The sequence below is a fragment of the Humulus lupulus genome, chromosome 3, assembly GCF_963169125.1.
Source record: "Humulus lupulus chromosome 3, drHumLupu1.1, whole genome shotgun sequence".
NCBI lineage: Eukaryota > Viridiplantae > Streptophyta > Magnoliopsida > Rosales > Cannabaceae > Humulus > Humulus lupulus.
In genome coordinates this window covers 163096652-163102117 of record NC_084795.1, presented here as the reverse complement: position 1 = coordinate 163102117, position 5466 = coordinate 163096652, and the positions used below count along the sequence as shown (strand labels likewise).

Sequence of the window (5466 nt, the reverse complement as noted above, 5' to 3'; positions counted from 1 at the left end):
CTAAATGACTTGATTAGCAAGTCTTACACCTTTACAAACACACAGTGTAGTGGTCTTGGCTTTCCAGGACGTTACAACTGATGTGCAGCCCTAAGGGAGAGAAATGTGCAGAAAATGTGTGTTTTACAAATGAAAAACTACATCCTATTTATAGGTGTGGAATGTAAATAAACTATGGTAGAAATAACATGTGGAAAGCTACCATTATTTGAGAAGGATGCACATGGATTGCCAATTTCTGTTGAAAAGAAGACACTTCTATTGGTGAAAAATGAAGCACATGGATTGCCATGTTTGTTGGAATGAGTTGTAATTGACATCTCTTATTGGTGGGGAAGAAATTTCATGGATTGGTGACATGACATCTTCATGAATTGGATTGGGCTTTTTCAATTTGGGCTTCACATCTTCAAAATGTCAACTTTCTTCATTTTCTTCCACTTTTACTTCCTTTTCTTTTTGCTTTATTTTATTCAACCAAAATTGTATCATTATCCTACAAAATAAAAATAAATTAAATCCAAATTAAATATTTTCATTTATAAAATATATCACATTAATTCCATGAAGATATTAATTAAAACATAATTTATTTTGACAATTAAAATTAATAAATGTGCATTTTGACCCTTAATCACAACCCCCAACTAGCTTATTGCCAGTCCCTAGCAATTAAAGCGGATAAAAATTATTACCAACTTGAAATAATGAAAGAAATCATGCCAAATTTCTTAACAAAATGTTTAATGAGAACTTAGAAAATGCTTTTTAAAACTATCAAGATTGTAATCAAGAGTTTTGTGTTGGTGTGCACCAAACAGTATCAATATTTTCATAATTCATAACAAAAACAGTTTTGAAAAATCACCAAGGAATAAAGTCTCAACTTCGAATCCTCACAAAGGTATTAAAATATTTTTAGGAAAAGGTTGACACTCCTGGAGTTGGAAATATATCAATGAACGCTCAAAATGGATATTATCATTTTAGGACAATCAATTTCAACAAGCATTGATCAAAAGATAGGTTAATCAATTAATTGGAACTCAAATGACATAGAAACTTTCGGGATTTACATAATAACACTAAGAGCCAAAATGAAAAAATAATACAAAATTTAATACACGAATTTTTTATATCACAAATTGAAAACAAATGTAGTAATGTTGATTTTTTATTTCAACAAAACAACAAAAGATGGAAAATGAGAAATGTTGCTCTTGTTCTTTTTTTCATTTTTTTCTGGTATATTTCCTTTTTATATATATATAATTTTTGTTACAAGAGAAAAAATAAAAAAGAAAAAGAAAAATATAGTAGATTAAGAGAAAATTACAACAAAGGTTCTTTTAAACAAAAATTATCCCTCTAATAAATGTCATATTTTAAATTCCAAAATTTAAGTTTTACCAACTCAATTTATCAATACAAATTCAAAAATTTGTTCTCTCATTCACACAAAAAATAAAAAACTTTATAACATAGGATTTTTCTCAACTGAATGTGTTAACAATTTATTTTCAGTGTTTGGTTGTGCATAGAATAACTCTCAAAATTACTTCCTAATAGTAAAAATAGCAAAAACTATCTCATAAAAATTTTGTTGTCATGAATTTTGTAAAAATTTAACTCAAAATTTCAAAATGGTTATCAAATTAGTTTCAACGAATGAATATGTTCACTACCCCCAACTTAAATGAGATATTGTCCTCAATGTCTAACGTTATGCACATGTCCAGGGTAAAATTGTAAAATGACATCCACCCAAGCAAAAGCAAAACAACAAACACACAAAATATAAAGGAAAGATAAAACCTGATTAGCCTTTGGTAGACAGAAGCATCGCTCTCAAGCAAGTCTACCAACTGCATATTAGCGTACTATCCAGTATCAAAAATGAATTTTTGTTTATCTTGCATCTCAAAAATAGAACTGTTAACCACAATTTCAGGAAAAAGAAAATGTTCAATTTCAAAATCGTTGATGAATTTATGTGATTTTGAGAAAAAAATTATGATTTCCTCCACAACTTTGTGTATCACATCAGTATGATAGCATTTGATTTAATTCGGATTGGTTGAAAGAATTTCAGCATGGAAAAGAGTTTCACTCCAAATGGTAATGTCATCATCCTCAAAAGGTTTATAAAAAACGAGAGTATAGGATGGTGGCATTGTGTCATCTTGTGATGGGAATGGACTTAAATTATGTGAGAGAACAACGTCAGCCCATTCTGAAAATTGAGCCTTAAGTTCTCTAAGTTCCTCCATAAATTGTGTATTAAACTCTCATTGTGCCTCCATAAATGTGTGTAAAGTGTCATCTAAGGAATTCCTATCAGTCCAGACACTATATGGAAATTCATGGGGGGAGTTAGGAAAATTTTGCTCAAAATTCATGTCAGGTGGTGCATGGTAGTTGTACTCAGACTTCCAACTAAAATCTACGGGGTTGTTCAAGCTAGAATTATGATTCCTATGGTCGACTCTTTCAGGGTCACAATAACGTTCATCATAATCTACCTCGGGAGCCTTTTAACTTTCTCTATCAAAATTAGTATCTAATACCTTGAATTCTTGATATTGTCTTAAACTAAGTTTGTTGGCACCCCTAAAACTACTAGTACCCTCAATAACACTAAAATATGAATTGTTGAATGAAGATAAATACATTGGACAGTAAAGCTCAAAACGACATTTCTCTTCTTCATTCATTTTTTTTTTCTCAAGAAATCATTTCTGATGAGGAAGATCAGTTAAAACCACAACCTTAGAGCATACCTCTAGTTTCAAAAGTTTTTTTTTTTTAAAAGAAATCTCAAGAAATATTTTCTTATGAGGAGATCAGTTAAAACCGCAACCTCATAGCATACTTTGAGTATCAAGAGATTATATATTTATTATATCGAAGGTTTAACTATGTAATAATGCAAGTATATTTTAAGAAATATTTCTATATGTATTGGGAAAGTTGCCAAGGAACCACTCATCCTCCACTCATTAGAACTCCCGAGGTTCAAAAGTGAAGAGGGAACGCTAACACAGACCTTGAAGCCAATTATGAATAATATTTGGTTTCTACTTGTAATATTATACAATTATTCCTAAAAATAAATTTTCTCTTTTTTTTTGTATTTTTTTAAGAAAAAAATAAAGATAGACTTACTTACCTCTTTACCTTTTTAAATGAGAACATTTACTTAATATTACCTCCCCAGCAATGGTGCCAAAATTTGTTTAACACCCAAACGTAACTTCCACTAAGCGGTAGTCGTAGTATATGTTGAGTCTAGCTTTTGTTATGTTTTGGTGATGTTTTTAGTAGTCTTTTATTTCGTTTTTCTTTCATTTAGTGCGTGTTTATGCTTTGTTTGTTTGTCTTTGTGAATATCAGGAAGAATTGAGCATGTGGAAGAAAATGCCAAAGAAAGGGAAGAAATAACCAATTTTTTCATCATATTTTGATAAAGAATGGTTCTCAACACAATTTGGAAGTGTCGGTGAAATTTTGGGATGAAAACTTGAAGAATTGAGAAATTCCTTAAGAGCCACGGCATGAGCAAAGTAGAGCCGCGGCTAGGGGGGAAACAGAAGCATTTTTTTTTAAGGAAGTCCTCGGGCCGCGGCATGGCTATAGAGAGCCGCGGCATAGATGGGCATTTTGCCCAGAACTCGTCAATGCGGGCTGCGGCATGGCTTCAGAGGGCCGCGGCATGGAAAGGGCTTTTCACCCAGGAATTTGGACACGGGCCGCGGCATAGTGTATGTAGAGCCGCGGCCCGCCTCTTTTAAATTTGAAATCGTAGGTTTTAACATGGCAAAAACGAGAAGCAAAGGGGGACGTACGGACGAAGGAGAAAAGGGCTGGTTTTGAAGACTCAAGCTTAGAGTATTTTTACATGTTTTTCTTCTTCCTGATGTTATTCTTAATTTCTGTTGTGATTGGCACTATGGCTATGAACTAATTTTCTGTTTAGGATGTTTAATTGAATCACTTGAATCTCTGTTATGAACTAATGCAATTTTAATATTCTTCTTCTTCTTCAATCTTCTTCAATTCCATATAACCTGTTCTTATAGATTGATTTTTGGTTGGCCATCTTTAGTCATTTACATATGTTTTTAAGTCAAAATCTGAGAAGTGAGATGTAATTCTGTTGTGGTTATATTGGACATAATTCTAATTTAGAACGAAAGTATCTGAATTAATTGTGTAACTGTTATTAAGTTGATGAGATTAATGCTACCTGTGTGGTTCAATTTACCATAGAAATATAAGAAATTGTCACCTAGGTTGAGTTTATAATTCATAGTATGATTATAGGCTGCTGTATCAACTTGTTAATTGAATTAGGTCAAAAGAAGAAGAATTCACACTTTGCATTAGAGAATAATAGGGAGGATAGTTGATGAGATTGAATATCCTAATTGTTTCTCAGTGATTAAATTAAAAGTTTTTCTATTAGTTGTTGTTCCATTTAATTTTTAATTATTGTTTCTGCAATTTATAGTTTCTTTTGGTGTATTTACAAAAATCAAGAATTTCAATTCATCAAATAGAACAAGAAATTAATTGACTGGTAATTGATAAATCAGTCCTTGAGGACGATACTTGGTTTTACCATTTTATTACGAGTTTGCGACTGTGTGCACTTGCATAGCAAAAATATCGCAACAAGTTTTTGGCGCCGTTGCCGGGGACTGAAAATAATTATCAATATCAGTCTAATTAATTTTTATTCTAATTTGATTTTAATTTCTCTTGTTTCTAATCTGTTTAGTTGCTTAATTTGTCTATCTCAGGTGAATTTTGGTATATGCGTGGCAGAAAAGGAAAAGACACACTTGTTCCTGTGAATCCTGAGATTGAAAAGTCTTGCAATCAAATCAGAAAGAATAAGAGAGAGGCCCAGAAATCTGTGAAGATGGCACATAATGACGGGGATGGCAGGAATGTTCTAACTCCTGGAGTTGTACAAGGGGTTCAGGCTCAGACCAATGCTGAGAGGAGCCTAAGAGATTATGTGCTACCCACTCTGACGGGAGTACAAAATAGTATACGCCCACCAGCTGTAGAGGCCAACAACTTTGAAATAAAGCCCGCTATTCTACAAATGGTGCAGTCCTCTGTGCAATTCAATGGGTTGCCCTCTGAAGATCCTCACACCCATTTGTCCAACTTTCTGGAGTTGTGTGGAACCTTCAAATATAATGGGGTGAGTGATGACGCAATCAAGCTTAGGCTCTTCCCATTTTCTCTAAGGGACAGAGCTAAAAGTTGGCTGAACTCTCTGCAGCCAAACTCTATTGTCACCTGGCAAGATCTAGCACATAAATTTTTGTCCAAATTCTTCCCTCCGTCCAAAGCTGCTAAACTGAGGGGAGAGATAAATAATGATGGAGAGTCACTGTATGAAGCTTGGGAACGGTTTAAGGAACTCCTGAGAAGATGTCCTCATCATGGCAT

General features: G+C 33.2%; 1 pseudogene; it reads right to left on the bottom strand.

Moving 5' to 3' along the window:
• Positions 1-5371: 5371 nt before the first annotated feature.
• LOC133828204 (small nucleolar RNA R71) lies at positions 5372-5466 on the bottom strand (annotated as a pseudogene).